This window comes from Ursus americanus, chromosome 15 (assembly GCF_024610735.1).
Source record: "Ursus americanus isolate L20-20 chromosome 15, mUrsAme1.1.p, whole genome shotgun sequence".
Lineage (NCBI taxonomy): Eukaryota > Metazoa > Chordata > Mammalia > Carnivora > Ursidae > Ursus > Ursus americanus.
This window is the reverse complement of record NC_142141.1, coordinates 35,411,810-35,429,733: the sequence shown is the minus strand read 5'-3', so window position 1 is coordinate 35,429,733 and position 17,924 is coordinate 35,411,810. Positions and strand designations below refer to the sequence as shown.

At 42.6% G+C, this 17,924-nt stretch overlaps 1 long non-coding RNA gene across 2 annotated transcripts in view; it reads left to right on the top strand.

Moving 5' to 3' along the window:
* The first annotated feature begins 4,560 nt into the window (after window positions 1-4,560).
* Window positions 4,561-17,924, top strand: part of LOC123785496 (uncharacterized) — a 54,752-nt gene continuing 41,388 nt past the window's right edge. Inside the window, exons 1-2 of one of the 2 annotated variants that reach the window (XR_015726875.1) lie at window positions 4,561-5,163; window positions 9,927-10,021. This is a non-coding gene — a long non-coding RNA (uncharacterized LOC123785496). The remainder of the gene's footprint in view (window positions 5,164-9,926; window positions 10,022-17,924) is intronic. The other variant, XR_015726874.1, reaches the window with a different exon arrangement.

Sequence of the window (17,924 nt, the reverse complement as noted above, 5' to 3'; positions counted from 1 at the left end):
CTTACTCAATTCCTCAAACATCTGTTACCCCCCTCGCAGACATATTGGGTCTCCTGCAGCAGGTCCAGGAGGGCTTTCAAGAGGTAAGTCGAAATGTAACTCTTTAAGGAGCTCCCGAGAGTTAGAAAAAGGAGGCCATTCCTCGAAGGCCAGGGCATCGTCTTCAAATGCGACTTTAAAGTAGAGGAGGGACCATCCTTGGAAATGACTCACCACCCCCAGTAGAACACGCATCGACATCTTAATATTCCTAAGAGTCGTGAGGTTCTAGAAACAGGGGTGATCGACCAATGCAGGAGTCTCTCAGTTCAAGCCTGTTTTATGTTTGGCATAAAATACTTTTACATATCTTAAGATCCAAAGAAAAGTAAACTCCAATCAAACGACCATTTTGAGGGAAAGCTGAAATTGTCTTTGGGCAGCCGAATCAGGGACTGTCTAACATGAATGTTAAAGCCAAGCCTGGGGACACCACTCAGAGAGTTCTTGACAATCAGGGCAACAGGGAAGGATTGACTCAGTAGATTCTCCAGCAGACTAAGAAGGCCACCCCCAAAGTTCCCTGGGATGGTAACCCCCAGAATATGGCAGGATGATCTGAACTATCCCCTAATTTCTTTTATTTAAGAAAGAAGTCAAATTTGGTATAGAACTGTTTAAGAGTATCTAAACTACAGTATTAATATTTTGCCTTCGGTAGGGGAAGAAAGGGATAAAGAAAGGGGGGGTAATCAGAAGGGGGAATGAAACATGAGAGACTATGGACTCTGAGAAACAAACTGAGGGCTTCAGAGGGGAGGGGGGTGGGGGAATGGGATAGACTGGTGATGGGCAGTAAGGAGGGCACGTATTGCATGGTGCACTGGGTGTTATACGCAACTAATGAATCATCGAACCTTGCATCAGAAACCAGGTATGTACTGTATGGTGACCAACATAATGTAATAAAAAAACATTAAAAAAAATATTTTGCCTTAGGAATCTGTACACATTTGGTATTTTAGGTATGTGAACATTTGAGTTATAAATAAATCAGCATTAAAATTTCATCTTACAGGGGTGCCTGGGTGGCACAGCGGTTGGGCGTCTGCCTTCGGCTCAGGGCGTGATCCTGGCGTTATGGGATCGAGCCCCACATCAGGCTCCTCCGCTAGGAGCCTGCCTCTTCCTCTCCCACTCCCCCTGCTTGTGTTCCCTCTCTCGCTGGCTGTCTCTATCTCTGTCGAATAAATAAATAAAATATTTTAAAAAAAAATTTCATCTTACAATGTAAATCTAATAACTAATTTAGACTTTTGATTTTAAGTAGAAATCTCACTAAGTTTATATAACATTGAGACATCTGAGAAAACTTCAGCTTCACTACCCTCATAAGATTGTGACCTCTTAATTCCTTAAGAGCGTATTCAGACCCTCAGGATGTTTTGTTAAATCAGGCAATTGAGTTATTACTTACAAAGGAAATCAAATGTATGAAATTTGTATGTGCAGTCTAAAATATTTTGAGTAGTTAAAACTGAATTCATAAGTGATATAGCATATCAATCTAAGGCCTTGAAAAATGATTTCCCCAAATTTTCTAGATTTATAAGTATTTATTCGTAAGCAGGATTTAAAATTAAGAACTTGAGTTTTAAATGTGTAGCTTTAATAAATTGAGCTTTAAAGAAACAAACAATAAACACAAAAACAAACCCCCTAATTTTTTTTCTTGCACAAAAACTGCCCTGAAGTCATTAAAGCAATTAAATAATTACTTTCGATTCACCTCGCCTGTGCCCTCTATATCTTTATAATACCAGCTTGGGCATAAGTCTCATCTAACGAGCTCATCTGCACATATTTCTGCTGTAGCTCCAGGGGGGCGGGCACGAGGCACATGTTCAGCAAATTCTTTTCTCACGTGGCTGTGTGACTTTGGACAAGTCCCTTCACCTCTCCGAGCCTCAGGCATCAGAAAAGGAGGGAGTGGAGCGTGCTGCTAAGAGGTGGTGTCCATGAGACAAGAGCCTGTGTCTGTCTCGTCGCACTGCCTCTCCAGGGCCCAGACCTGGCTGAGGCACTCAGGGAGAACTCAACAAACCACTGAGTGAATGAGCAAATGCACTAGATAATTCGAAGGCTCCTCCCACACGTCCCCCAACTGTTCTGTTTCACGATGTTTTAAAGGGCCACAGGAGCAGTCCAGGAACAGAAAGATAGTAACCCTAGTCACAGCAGATTAGGGTCACAGTGGGGATCTAAGAGCTGAGGCAAAGGAGATCTTGACTCTTTCTACCTGGTCTTTCAATCAAAACCGAGTCTGCTGCAGACCAGTCTGCCCTACTCTGCTGCTTCACTCTGACCTACTCCTGTCCCGGGACGACCTACCACTGGCTCCACCTGAGAAGGCTACCACCCTTCAGAGAGGAGCGCGCACAAACCCTACTTCAGCAATTTTGCCTCTATGACTGCTTCCAGGAGTGTTGTTTTGCTGCATTCTGATACGAGAAGACCCCGTGCTCCCCAGGGGTGGTGAGACGTCCCCTTGCAGCACCTGTTTCCCTTGCAGAGTTGTGAGCCATGTAGAAGGAACTGCAGGGCACAGCCGGGGTGGGTACCCCAGCGCAGTGCCCCCCGTAGCACTGGCTCGCATCTGAGCAAGCTCGCTGGAGATGAGGTGCTCCAGCTCAGGCTTCTCTCGGAAGGCCAGTCCAGACCCTGACAACAAGGAGAGAAAGCCCAGCAGTGATGACGGGCACAACCCCACCTCTGGACAAAATTGTGGAGGGGGCTGGCATCCCCTGCCCAAGCCTTCCATTTCTGCATTCACCTCCCGCCTCCCGGGGCAGAGATCTATAAAAGGCTTTGCTCTGGGATCTCCTAACATTTTTGGAAAAACTATGTATCTCCCTCACACATTTTTAAGTTAACGTATAACACTTTTATTGCAAGTTTAAGTAATAGAGAAATATGTAACTTCTGGCACATTGACTTTTCAAATGGTTAAATCACTCGATAAAATGTATTGAATGCCCACCTTCATCTATTCAAAAGACGCATGAATCAGCTCTTTTTAACAGCCAGAAATTTTTCATCATTTATTAGTCCTCCTTGCATGCATATTTCCATCTATGTTACCCACAGAACTTTATCTTAGTAGGATATACTTTTAACCTTGAAAATCTTGTATTGGTCACCATATCATAATTCTTGGTTATATGTACATAAGTTAAAATTTACATATTAAATTTTTTCAAGGTTGAATATTTGTCTTATTATTAATTCAAAATTAGGAAAGTGAAAACTTCCTGTCACCAAAAGAATCTACAGGTTAATCAATATTATAGGTTGATTTATCATTACAATTTATTTTAGAAAATAATTGGGTGAAATAAAATAATCATAATACAAAATTTAAAAATAATCATCAAGCATGAAGTAAGAAAGTAGTCTTTTTTGAAAGATTCGTTTTTGTATTATGGATGAATATTGCTTATTGTTAGAATAAGACAATATTTGGTGGAAATTACCAGCACAAACGGAGAGAAGCTATTCATAGGGCCACTAAATGTACAGAAAAGCTGAAGCAAGTGGGAGACTTGTACCCAAATTAAAAATGCATATGAGTTCATAATACATAATAATCTTTTGGTAAAAGCTAAAGAAGATTGTTTCCCCATATGTTGGAGTAAATGTTAAGGAAAATACCCTACATAATTAACTTTAAGCTATAATCTTAACCTTTCACCTCCTCCTACTTGAAAGCAATGCCAAACGTGTACTTGAGATTCAGACATCAGTATTACAAGCCAGCCCTTTATTTGGTGCACTGGAGGAATTTCCTGGGGGAGGCAGCGCACCCGGTGAGAGGCAGACGCAAGGGAGATGGGGCTTCCTTTTGAAAAGTACCCAGGGGGGCAGTGCAAAGGAGGAGCTGAGGGAGAGAACCAGTCTAACACCTAGGGTGTGCCCCCCAGGGTGGGAGGATCCGTTTTAGGGGAAAGCGCATATGGAAACTAGGGTCTGGAGACAGATTCTGTTGGAATTACCCATAACTGCATACTCCTTGATGGGACTTTGTGTGCCCCTAACGGTGGTTGTTCTGGGGCACTCTCTGGCCATCCTCCTCCCTTGACTGCACCCACCCCAATATCCATTTCCTTCAAGCCAAAGATCTAAAACCCCCGTGTGGACAAACCAGTGAGACAGCTGTCCTCCAGCAAGTACCAGTGGCCCATTTCTTCTCGTTACCCCACCCTCAACCTTGCCGGCACCATTCCCGCTCCCAGCGACCTGGAATCTTGGTTTCTGATTGTTGGTGGTAAGTGGTGCCTGGTGAGGAGCTGAGATGCTAATCTGCAATCCGAAGGTAGATGATTCCTCAAGGCCCTGCCTCTGGTGGGTGACATAAGCAAGGATGTGCCTACCTTCTTATGTCCCGTGTTCTTTTCTCCTCCTTTCCCACCTCCTAGAGACTCTGCCGTATCTCAGTGTTTCTAGACACAATTAGCTGCAAATGCCTAAGGCACCAAGCACAAATGCAAACACAGCCACAGTTTGCTGGGCGGAGTCAACCTTGAGCCCCCAGCTCAGAAGGCTCTCCAAGGCCCAGTTTCTGGAGGGAGTGCCATAGGAAGAAATGCGGTCAGGATGTAAGCACAGAATCAGAGGGTGCTGGATGCCTCGGTGGGTGAGAGGCTGGGCATTAGAACCTAAGAACACCGCTGGGGTCCCCATCGCCCCTCTTCTCCCATACCGGTCCTGCCCCTGGAGGAGTGCCATAGCCAAGCAGAGAGCAGCACTGGGAGAGGGGGCAGGAAGAAGGTGGTGACTCCTACTCTTGAGTTCTATTTTTCTGGATGAAGGGAGAAGGAAAGGAACTGGCCCGAGGCCACATCTCTAAGCCAAACAGAATTTCCTTGGCATCCTGTCACCTTCTTTCCCAAACTCCTCCCATAGCGCCTCCCACACGGCTTCTGCCCTTTCTCGCCCCAGCTCCCTGGCAGATATTTTTAGGCTGAGGGGCCCCCCTCGCTGGCAAGCAGAGAAGAGGAACACCCAAGCACCTGCACCCCTGTGGTTTCCTTGACTCAGAAATCCAGGGGTTCCTCCTTCTTCAAGCCTCAGCTTGACAACTCAAGATGTGTCAAGAACTTTCTGGAAGTGGACCACTGAATCCGGGTGAGTGATCTACTGAATAATTTTGTAGCTATAAAAGGACTCATTCATTTATCATTTTATCAAGGTACAGTTTATAGCCTGCTTAATAAGGCCATTAGCCATACATCTTACAGCATGTTATGCTTAAAATATTTAATGACCTCTGTGGAGAAACAAGACATTACTGTGTACTAGGTGTGATGTCAGTACTATTATCCTCATTTTACACATGAGAAATAAGTAGTTTGCCCAAATCCACATGGTCAATAACTGATTGAGAGGAAATGTGAACTCGGGTGTTCCTTTTACCTGATTCCAAGGCCACACTTGTTCTTGGCTCCACATTGCCCCTCATTTTCCTAGCGTAGGCCCTCAACAATTCCTCTCCCACCTTTCACAGTACCCCTTCTTGTAGGGGAAGAGCCAAAATACATAATCATCAGCAGGACAGGTTGAGCCTAACAAGAGATATTATCAAAAAGGCCCCAATTTCAGCCCTGCACACCCATGGAAATTCCACCCCCCACCCTGAGGATGCCTGCCATCCCACCTGGGTTTATACTGTCCTCTCGATCTTGGCACTCATCCCTACCCCACTCTCTGGGCACTCTCTCTGCTCCTCCTTATGACCCCATTGCTTCTCCCTGTAGGAGGACAGGGTTCTCCCCAACCAAACCTTCTCTCCTTAGAGCTCTGTTTCATATCAAGGTAGGATATAAAAGCAGATAATGTAGATGATACTTGGTAGAGGTAAGAAAAAAGGTAGTATCTCTATTAGCATAATAACACACTGGGGTAATGCTTTTAGTCCGTATTGGCAAGAGGAAGGTGGAGAATCTTTTTTTAATATTTGATTAAATGATTGTTGAATGAATAAATGATGCACTCTGAAGCTAGGCCAGGAAAGCTGCTTTTCCTTGCCTATGCCTCAGCACAAGACAGCAACCAAAGCAGAAGTGCCCAGGAGGAGGGATGAGGGGGCAAAAGCAAAGAAGACCCTGAAGAGGAGCCCAGAGAGAGGGCACAACCACTCCTGAGCCCCATCTGTGGTGACTCATCACAGACCAAGAGGTATCCTCAGGGCAGAGCCAAGGGCTGCTTTGAGCTACTCTTCTGTTGCCTGTTCGTGCTTGATCAACCCATAGCGATGTTTTCTTTCTGCTAATGGGGTTTCATCCACCCTCCAGCAGGTAAAGGGATAATGAAAATGTTACACTAATGTGTGTGTTTTTCACCTACAAGGTGAAAAGCTTCTTGAGAGCAGAATCCCAGTCTGGTTCATCTTGAGTCTCCCATAGATCTGACCCCATGTTATCTGACATTGTGCCTTGTCAGTAGCAGACACTTGATACATATTACAGATTTGTGAATACATGGGCAAATAACCCCTTTTTATGAAATGGATGGTTACATCTTGATGACCAAGCACCATCCTCATCCACTTAACTATCCCTGATACACAGTTTCAAGACACTTGTAACAATTTTCAGGAATATATCATTTGACGGCTCTATGCTATCTATTAAGCAATTCTGTGGAATCAAAACAAAACATCATATTACTGAGTTCCAAATGTTCTTATCCTAGTGCCATACAGTTTGTTTACCAACGAGAAGAACATGAAAGCTGATTCTGCAAATAAACACTTGATACTTTCTTGAGCAAATCGTGTTCACTGAATTTATAAACCATGATTCCTCCAGAACATGATATTTGGGAGTAAGCAGGGATTCCTAAACTGAGATAAGAGAATGTGGAAGGGGAGATAGGAAGGGGGTGCTGGCCATTGAAAAATGTAAGGTACTACACCTGCTATTCATAAATTTGTAATCTTATTGGGCCAACTACACATAGCAATGATAAACTAACAAAACCCATCTCTGTGTCTAGGTTCAAATGAGTAATGAAGGCTTGGGTTGGTAAGGGAAAGCTGCTGAAGGAGTTGAGATGGGAGCGGGGCCCTGAAAAACAATGAGAATTTGGGGAGGAGATGGAAGGTCTATTAGAGAAGGCTGAGTTAAGCCTGGGAAGGGTCCAGGACCAGAGAGAAGCCAACTTCCCACCAGTGGCATTTTCCCACCAACACACACCCATCTGTGCGCCAGCCTGAGTCCTGGCACTCTTCTCACATTTACTCCCCTGCCAAACAGCACCGTCTTCTCCTCCCAGAGCTGCTACTTTCTCAGCCCCGATGGGAGACAGAGATTTGCTGTGTGTGGCAGAGGCTGCTGGTCAACGTCATAGCTCTTCTCCCCTTTTTTCCCTTGGAAATAAAACTAAGTGCTGACCAATGGGATATAAACCAAGTGAAATGAAAATGTCCTTCATGAGAAGGGCTTATCCCACTCCAACCCCCATCTCTTTCCTGCCAATGGGAATGCAAATCACATGGTAGGAGCTCATGCTGAGGATTGAGCAAAGCAGTAAGATCTACAGAACATGGTGCTGGGCATTAAGGAGGGCATGTGATGTGATGAGCACTGGGTGTTATACACAACTGAACACTACATCTGAAACAAATGATGTACTATATGTTGGCTAATTGAATTTAAATTTTAAAAAATGTAAAAAAAAAAATAAAGATCTACGGACCCTGGGTCCCTCACAGCTTGGAGTGCTGCCATAGCACTGGACTGCCCCCAGACCTCTTTTCTGTGAGAAAGAAAAAACACCACTGTTAAACTTTGTATTGTTTGAATTTTTTTGTTTTTGTCATTTGCAGCCAAGCCTAATGTTAATTTGACACTCTGTAACTGGAGCAGATGTCACACATGAAAAATTAGTTTGAGTAATTTAACAAAAGAAAAAATGCTTGTCTACTTAGCAGTTAAAGAAATGGAAATTAAAACCACAAGACGCCATTTTTGTCTGCTAAATTCTAAAAAAGAAAGAAAAACAATAAAAATGTAAGTCTCAGGAAACAGGTAGGCTGATGACAGTGTCATTAATTGCTACAATTCTTCTAGAAAACACTGGCCCCTTAGCTCACTTGCCTTGAATGTTTCTAATAGTATCCGATGATCCAATTCTTAAAAGGTTGGAAAATGCATCATAATCAATGAACTCAAAAGTAAAAATGCATAAAAATGATGACAGCAGCATTATTTTAACAGCAGAAAACCAAAACTGCCTAAACAAGGTGCTAGAGAGGAGTAGTAAATGATGACATATTCATTCGATGGAGAACCGTCCAGCCATCTAAAACCATATATGACAAATCCCATGAAATAACTTGCAAACGTACTTGTAAAATATCTTAAGGAAAAAAAAATACTTTGGGAAACTGTGTATACATTGGGACAGCAGTGGTCAGATTGTGGCTGTTTGCCCAGTCAGGCCCCTCTAATGAGGCTCAACGCATCTACACAGCATCCGGTGAGAACCACATGTCCCCGATCTGTTCACCGTGAATTCCTGGTCTCTTTCTACGTGGCTACCCTTGCGGAAACAATCCCTTCCCATTTTTTTTTCAACTTATTTGTTCTTGAATTTTGGGTTTTGGGTTTTACAAGGTGGTTTCCAGTGGAACATCGCAGGTAGACAAAAGAATTTCTAAGAATCTTAATGGCATTGCCTCACAGCAGCCAGACATGCCCAAAGAAGAGAGACGCCAGTCTCAAAAAGAATTTATGGATGTGGTTTTGGAGCATGTAGTGAACTGAAGTGACAATCATAAAACACCTACAACATTTTAAAGAGAGTTGTACTGAAAAAAAAAACACAGTTACCTTTTGGAAAATCTAAGAAGACAATAAACAAATCAGTGGTTGCCAGGGTTTGGTGGGGATGAATAGGCAGAACACAGAGGTTTTTTAGGGAGCTGAAAATACTCTGTATGATGCCATAATGATGGTATGTATCATTGGACATTTGTCCAAAACCAGAGAATGTACAGCATCAGAAGTGAGCCCTAAACTATGGATTTTGAGTGATCACGACACGTCAGGTAAGGTGCATCGATAGTCACAAATGTACTACTCAGAGCAGGATGCAGATGACGGAGGGGCTATGCATGTGTAGGGGAAGAGGGTTGATGAAAAAATTTCTGTACTTTCTCCTCAATTTTGCTGTGAACCCAAACTATTCTAAAAATAAATAAATAAACTCTTAATTAAAAGAAAACAAACTGCAACAGAAATATACATAGCCAGCTTGGAGTAAAAGGAGCTGAGGTTTCACAAACTGCAAAATGGCCTTTGGGCTCCCAACTTTTTTTTTAGTAAGAAGGGACCTCAGAAAGCTACTTAGAAGCCAACACAGGCTATTTCTTTTTCTTTTTTTTTTTTTAAGATTTTATTTATTTATTTTGACAGAGATAGAGACAGCCAGCGAGAGAGGGAACACAAGCAGGGGGAGTGGGAGAGGAAGAAGCAGGCTCATAGCGGAGGAGCCTGATGTGGGGCTCGATCCCATAACGCCGGGATCACGCCCTGAGCCGAAGGCAGACGCTCAACCGCTGTGCCACCCAGGCGCCCCAGCACAGGCTATTTCTTAAGCAAAAAGGGAGGCAAAGCCAAGAGCTGGGCCACAGGCACCAAGAGCCATAGGCAACAATGGGTTGGGAAGCTACTCCCAGGGACAGAACTGGGTCCTGCTCTCAGAATGGGAAGACCTGGCAACACATGCCTGGCAGGATTCCAGAATTCTAATGAATCAGTGCCTGCTATGTATCTTCCCTTAATTCCATTTTTGAATGGAAATATTTACTGTGGTTGTCCTGGCCCCGATCTTTCAATGTTTGTTGAGTGTTGGCAGAGCATATAATTTGTCCCGTCCACTTACAGGTTTCTGAACCCAAAGGAGCCACAGCCAAGGAACTCATCCTCCTTTGGACTTGATAGAAATCACAGGACCCAGGACCTTGAGCTTAATGCTACAGGTGAGTGAGATTTGTAGGGATGCTTGGGGGAAGGGAATATTGCATATGACAGGGGCGTGAATAATTGGCATTAAGGGGAAAGCTGTGGTCTATTTTTGTAGTAATGGGCACCAGTGATTCATGCCTTCAGGTAGCCACCTCCCACATTGACTTTGGGCTTGGCCATGTGACTTGCTTTGATCAACGGGACATAAGCAAATGTAATGCAAGCAGAGGCTTGAAGAAACACTTGTTTATTGGGGCTTGCCCTTTCTTGCTTTTTCCACGGAGCCCCTCCACCACCATATGAAGAAGTCCAGAGAACTAATGGAGAATGAGAGATCAGGTGGAGAGAGGCCCCAAGCTGCCCCAGCCATCCCAAGTGAGATCTCAAAGATGGGAGTGAGTCCCACTCCAGCCCAGCTGGTCCTAACAGCCAGCTATCCCATAGAATCGTGTTTGTGGTAAGCCATCCAGTTTTCAGGTGGCTTTTTACCCAGTGAATACACTGAGGCTCAAATAGAGGTAAATCCAGCATGTGGAAGCTGGGAGAGGTGACTTTGCAGCAGGGAAATCTCTGGGAAGAACAAGCCTACGTGTGTGGGCAGTTTCCCAAGACAAACTAATGCAGAGTCACAGAGGGAGATCAAGCTATGGTCAACGAGGAGCCAAGAAGAAAATGCCAGAAGTTAAGCCTAATGAGAAAGGTGATGATGAAAATTAGAGTGTGAGCAACACATTTGGAAGTTTGTGGGATTAAGAAGAAGTAAAGTAGTGGGAGGAATGAATGGGTCAGGACAAGTAATTCAGAAATAAAGCTTTGAACACAGAGAGCTATAGGTCTTCCTTCTATGGAGCAGCTAACAGGTAATTAGCACGGTGTTCAGTAAACACTGAATCAGAATCGGGGAGGGTGTGACCCTGGAAGCTGCACACTTAGCCAGCTCCCCAGGAAATTTGAATGTATACTTTCTTCTCAGTGAGCTGCCCTGCATATCAAGAAGTATTGAAAGATAAACCTTGTTTATCAAAGTTACCAAAGTTCTATCACACCCTTTCCCTAAGACAATAGGTGCTTGATCACTTCAAACATAAGCAAGGAAGATCAGTGGTTCTCAAAACTAGGTGCACATTAGAATCATTTGGAAAACCTGAAAGAAAGAAAAGAAAAGAAAAGAAGAGAAGAGAAGAGAAGAGAAGAGAAGAGAAGAGAAGAGAAAAGAAAAAAGAAAGAAAGAAAGAAAGAAAGAGAAGAAAAGAAAAGAAAAGAAAAGAAAAGAAAAGAAAAGAAAGAGGAAGGAAGGGAGAGAGAAGGAGGGATGGAGGAAAGAAAGAAAGAAAGAAAGAAAGAAAGAAAGAAAGAAAGAAAGAAAGAAAGAAAGAAAAGAGCAAGGAAGAGAGAGAGGGAGGAAAGGGAGGGGGAGGGAGGGAGGGAGGAAGAGGGGAAGGGAGGGAGGAAGAGGAGAAAAAGTCTAGGTCCTACTGCATAAGAATTCAATCTGAATCTCTGGGAGTAGCATCTAGGCATCAGCATTTTAAAAGCTTCCCAGGTGATTAGATTATGGGGTAGAAGAAGACTCTGGAAGAGATGATGTAATCTCTACACCCAGAGCCCATCAGGTTTCTGAGAAATGAGTAATAAATACAGAATGTCTCTGAACCTCCTCATTTTCATATATTTGGCAATTGATCTAAACTGCCATTAAACTCAAAGAACAGCGTGAGGAATTTGGTGACTAATGGCTATTTCTGAGTCAAAAATGAAATAGCACTTATTTTCATGATGTAAGAAAAGTCAGGCGAACATTAACTCAGACCCAATGAATCAGCAAACGTGACTATTCGAACAGAGCCTGAAGTCAAGGTATCTATGAAAATATATTTTGCTTAATTTGTTACACAAGGCTTCAAAATTTTGGTAGTAATGTTTAAACTACTACTAAGAAAAAAAAAAAAAAGGTCATATAAATGAGTAGAGCCAGCCTGATGTCTGAGACAATAGAGAGTAGTTGGGAGCTGTGACAAATCAAATTTTCAGGGATGGGGAGACTTTTGTGCCAGCCAAACCTTAAAGGATTGAAGCCCAATTTAGCCCACAGGCTGCCAGTCTACAGACCTCTGAATCACAACAGAAACCATTAGAATATAGACATGAATGTAAGTATGGAATTATGATAGTTAAGGGATCAGGAAAGACTTGAAAGAAGGGGGGGGCATGGAAACATTATATTATATATATATATATTAGTTGACTCTGCTACAACACTGTTACTAAGCTACAGACCTTATTCAAGTATTATCAACTGTTCCACTAATGTCTTTTCTCTGGTTCAAGACCTAATCCAGGACCACACTCGATCTTGGTTGCTATGTCTCCTTAGTTGCCTTTAATCTGGAAGAATTCTTTGTCTTTCATGATCTTGACATTTTTAAAGAGTGCTGGTCAGTTATTTTGTAGAATGGCCCTCAGTTTGGGTTTGCCTGATGCTTGCTCATAATTTAGATTCAGGTTATCATTTTTGGAATAAATAACACAGCGTGATGCTGTAGCCACCTGAATGCACCCTAACCCGAGATATATGATGGTGACTTGGACCATTACAGTGAGGAAAACCTTCAACACTGAACGAAGCTGGGGCTTGCCATGTTTCACTATTGTAATGTCACTGTTTTCCCCATTGTGATTAATCATAAACTTTTGGGAGGATACTTTAAGATTATGTAAATATCCTATTTCTCATACTTTTGTCTACAAATTTTAGCATTTATTGATGAGTTTTGCCTGAAACAATTATTACTGTGGTGTTTGCTAACTGGTGACTTTCTAACTGCATCATTCCTTCTACACTTTTAGTGGAATTCTAGTTTACTTTTCTTCTCTCCCATTCGTTTGTCTGCGTATATCAGTATGGTTTGTGCATTCTCATTTTAGTCTATGGGTTATAAACTATTATTAGCATTATTTATTTTGTTGTTCAGGTTGTCCCCAATTTGACCACTGGTGGCTCCCTCAAGTAGGCTCCTATGTGCTTTTGACATATCCCCATCATCTTTTTTTTTTAGGACTTCCTTATTTCTAACAGCAGAAGATATTGCATGCCCAGCTTCTACTTTCTTTGCCTCAGACCTAGAATCAGCCATTTCTCCAAAGAACCCTGGTAATTTTTACCAGAGAATGGTGTTCAGAAACCAAGATCTGGGCAATTAAGAACTGTATTCATTGGTCCTGAGTGTCGTTGCTTCTAGGATTTCTCTCAGATAGATATCTAGGTCTATTTCTATGGGCACCTACATATTAAAAATCATGAGTTCATGCTGCTAACCCCCAGTTCTAATTCAACACCACTGAGTTCATTCTAGCCTTCCCACTTTCCCTATTTATAATTCTTTTCTTTGACTGTTAGAAGCCTAGCTCTTATTTTCCATACTACAGTAGCTTATTTGCTAAATCCTAGGATATACATTAAGTGGTTTTAGACACTTTACCTCTTTGACTATACAGCACCTACATGCATCCGTCTTCCCATACATGCGATTTTTAAAATGCCCATCCATATCTACATAAAGTACAATCATTCTGTCCCCCCAAATAGACAACCCAAGTATCATCCAGCACTGCATCTAGTTCCATGTCCAGGACTTCTGGGTGATAGGAAACCTTCTTTCAGTCTGGATGTAGCTCTTTCCGGTTGGTTAAAGTAATGCAAGTTGGTACAGCCACTCTGGAAAACAGTGTGAAGGTCCCTTAAAAAGTTAAAAATTGAGCTACCCTATGATCCAGCCATTGCACTACTGGGTATTTACCCCAAAGATATAGACATAGTGAAGAGAAGGGCCATATGCACCCCAATGTTCATAGCAGCTCTGTCCACAATAGCTAAATCGTGGAAGGAGCCGAGATGCCCTTCAACAGATGACTGGATTAAGAAGTTGTGGTCCATATATACAATGGAATATTACTCAGCTATCAGAAAGAACGAGTTCTCAACATTTGCTGCAACATGGACGGCACTGGAGGAGATAATGCTAAGTGAAATAGGTCAAGCAGAGAAAGACAATTATCATATGGTTTCTCTCATCTATGGAACATAAGAACTAGGAAGATCGGTAGGAGAAGAAAGGGATAAAGAAAGGGGGGGTAATCAGAAGGGAGAATGAAGCATGAGAGACTATGGACTCTGAGAAACAAACTGAGGGCTTCAGAGGGGAGGGGGGTGGGGGAATGGGATAGGCTGGTGATGGGTAGTAAGGAGGGCATGTATTGCATGGTGCACTGGGTGTTATATGCAACTAATGAATCATCGAACTTTACATCAGAAACCAGGGATGTACTGTATGGTGACTAACATAATATAATAAAAAAATATTTTAAAAAAATATGGCTAAGACAAATGTATCAATCACCAACACATCCAACATACGAGAGTAGGGAAAGACCAGGGATGACTATAATGAAAGAAATCTCAATTATAAAAGAGAAGAATTGGGGGAAACACACACACACACACACACACACACACACACACACACACACACACAAACAGACACATTTCAGACAATAATACACATAAGACATAATTCCCCTGGGATGGCTATGTGACTTGCTGGTGAACATGACTTAAATAGTCGGATCCGGGTGAATCTCAGGACTCTGGCTTGGAAATGCTGGTACCAAGGATTTGTTTTTTCTTCTCAGCCTCATGTTCTGATGATGATCCGACAGTGGACGAGTAGTGTAACCAATTTGGCAGGCTCTGATTTTCTTCTCTTGGAGGCTTTTTGTTCGTTGACATATCTAGAGAAGGTTCCCTTTCTAGGAGCTGCATAATCCGCTTTTCTGTGTGTGGCTTCACAGAGTCTGAGATGGCCGTTGGAGTTGAACAGTCAGAAACTGTGGTTGTCCAGGACTGGGATTTCTTTGGCAATACAGCTCCTTTGTAAACTTAGTTATCACCAAGATATTTGACTCGTCACTTCCATAGGCTAGGAACCAGAGACAGACAGCCTGTCTTGCTCATTGTATTTGAGTCTAGGACTTTATATTGTCTAATGACAGGTCCCTGTTGTATGATCGTCCCCTAAAGTCTCAGTGTAATAGCTGCTACTCTTGTGCTGGCTTCTGTTTCTGGACAGTTTCTGACAATAACTTGGAGTGGAATGATCTCTTCCCTGACCTCAGGTTCCATCACAGCTGCTCTTATGTGCTTTGTCAGGGGAGAGCTGTTTAGTAGGAAGTTTGGAGAGTGGCCTAAGGGGTTAGGCTTGTCCTTTGTCCCAGTCTTACCTCCTGTCTTTGCTTGTATGACCTTCACTTGGAGCAGAGTATTTGGTCTCTGCGACACTGTTTGAGTCCGGTCGTCTGGGTTATAGTCTATCCCCAGAGAGGGCCTTTCTAAGCAAAACCACACTTCCTTCCTTCTCTGCCTTCAGAGGGGTCACCTCTCTTAAGATTGATTCTTTATTATAGGACCTTCCTAGAATCAACAATCCTGGATATTTCCTGCCATTTCCCCTGCTATGCCTCCAGGTCCAGGCCTGACTCCCAACAGGCCATTGCCATTTATCTCATCATTTCTGCTCAGCCAAATCCACGTTTTAGGGTTTGTATTTTACTGTACCCCACTCTTGGAACCAAATTTCTCTATCGGTTACTAATTCTCTGGTGCAAGAAACAGAGGAGTTGATTCGTATCAGCTAGGCAATAAAGGAATCTATTAGCCTTTATACCTTGAATTTCAGAGATGAGGCAACCCCCTGAGTGGGGTCCACTTAGCTGCACCCTTCTCTTCACATTGGCTTCATCCTTAAGCTCTTCCCATCCTAGCAGCAAAACGGCCCCAGCAGCTCTTGACTTTACATCTTCATTCTCCGGTGCTGAGAGGAAAAGCAATAAAAACGACTTTGATACCAGGATTGCATGCCAGAGTCCCAAGAGTAATGCTGATTGGACTGTTTAGGTTACGCGGCTACCCCTAAACTAATGGGGAGTTGAATATATTTGGCCTAAGCCAACTAATGCCCATCCCATGGGCAGTGTATGGCAACAACAGTAGACATCTAATTGAAAACAGCATGCCAATAGAAAGGGGAAAGTGAATTCTGGGTAGGCAACTAATAATAATCCATTATCAAGCCTTTTAAAATAAACTTGTTACCGGGCCTTTAAAAAGTAATTTCATGTTATCTTTTTTTAAAAATAGTGTTCATCTGTATCTGAACTGATATCTCTTTGAAGAATCTAAGGCTTCGTGAGAACGGGGACCTTATCCATCTTGTTCACTTGAAATACAATGCCTGGCATTCAATAAATATTTGCTTAGTAAATGAATGAATGCATTGTGTTTATCCTGCATCTCTGAGACCTTCCAGTATAATGTCCCAAACCTCCAGAGCATGCATATTTCATTTGAGATGCTTGGGCTTAAAGCTTCACAGCTGGTAAGTGGACAGCCAAAACCTGAACTCGGGCTTGCTGACTCCACATCTCGTGCATTTCCGACTAGTCCAAGCTGCTCTCGTGTGTTAAAATGAGCCCTCAGAGTTTTAGCACAGCTGTGTTCATGAGACATGTAGGAAATACATAAAATATGCTGACAGCTAGTGTCCAAATAACAATCTGGAAGATTAACAGGACTCTAAAACTAGCATGAACTGATATTTGCTTTTCTGATCTGCAGCTATCAACATGCTCCAAGTTAAAATCACATCCTGCCTGATAGTATGTGAAAGAATAGGATTGATCAGTTGCTTGTCTATTTTTTCATGTTATCATGGCAATAATTAGAAGCCACATGATAATTTTTCTTATTGCATGTCGCCTCTGTTGAAGATAAACCCTTTTTATCTGATGGTGTTAGCAGAGCAGACTGATCAACCGAGTAGTAACACTAACTGATGGTCTTCCACGAGCTAGGTACGTCATTCTTTCGTTCATTTACATATTTAGTTGTTATCCACTTACTGAATACTTATTGACTACCTTCCGTGCAGCAGGCATTGTGCTCAGGGCTAGGGAAACAACATTTAGCACAGGCCAGGGAGATATTACAGTGCATGGACTGAGAACAAACTGGGGTGAGAAAGATCCGAGTTCAAACCCTGACTTTGCTATAGCCTGTGAGATCCTGGGAGACACAATTCACTTATCTTTGTCTTATGTGTTTCATTGCATGAAATTATTCTTTTTTTAAGATTTTTTATTATTAAGTAATCTCTATACCCAACATGGTGCTCAAACTTGCAACCCCGAGATCAAGAATCACACACTTTACTGACTGAGCCAGCCAGGCGCCCCATGAAATTGTTCTTTAACTAACATACAGTGATTTTGTGAGGCTTAAGTGGGATCATTTAAATGTTGCACTTGTCATGTCTGACACATTGTAGTTTCTCAGTTAAGTGTTATTTTTATTACTAGATGGTCCCTATACTCAAGTTGCTCACTTAAAATGAGTACAGAAGACAGACATAAGTCTTCACACTTAATTTCCCCCAAAATGTTCTAAGGGTTCTTTTTCCCATTTATGAGCAAGGAAATTGAGAATTTTAAGAGTTTGTTCAAGGCCTCAACTAATGAGTAAATGAGGCAGAATTCAAAATTCAAAGATGTCTGAGTCCAAAGCCATGTTATCTTCAATTATCTGCATGATGAAATGAGATGGTGGTTCTAGTCCTGACTTCAGATTAGTGGTTCTCAACCCTGGAGAGCACTTATTTATAAAGCAGCAACTGCCAGGACCCTGTTCCAATTCAACTAAACCAGTCTCAGGCTCAAGGCAGCCTAGGCATCGAATATTTTCAAAGTCTCCCCGGGAGATTCTAACAGGCAGCCAGAGCTGAGAACCACTCAACTCTCTCAAGGTTCTTCCAGTCTCAACAGTCTGGTCCTTTTATATATGGTGGTGATTGTCAGATTGAGATCAGT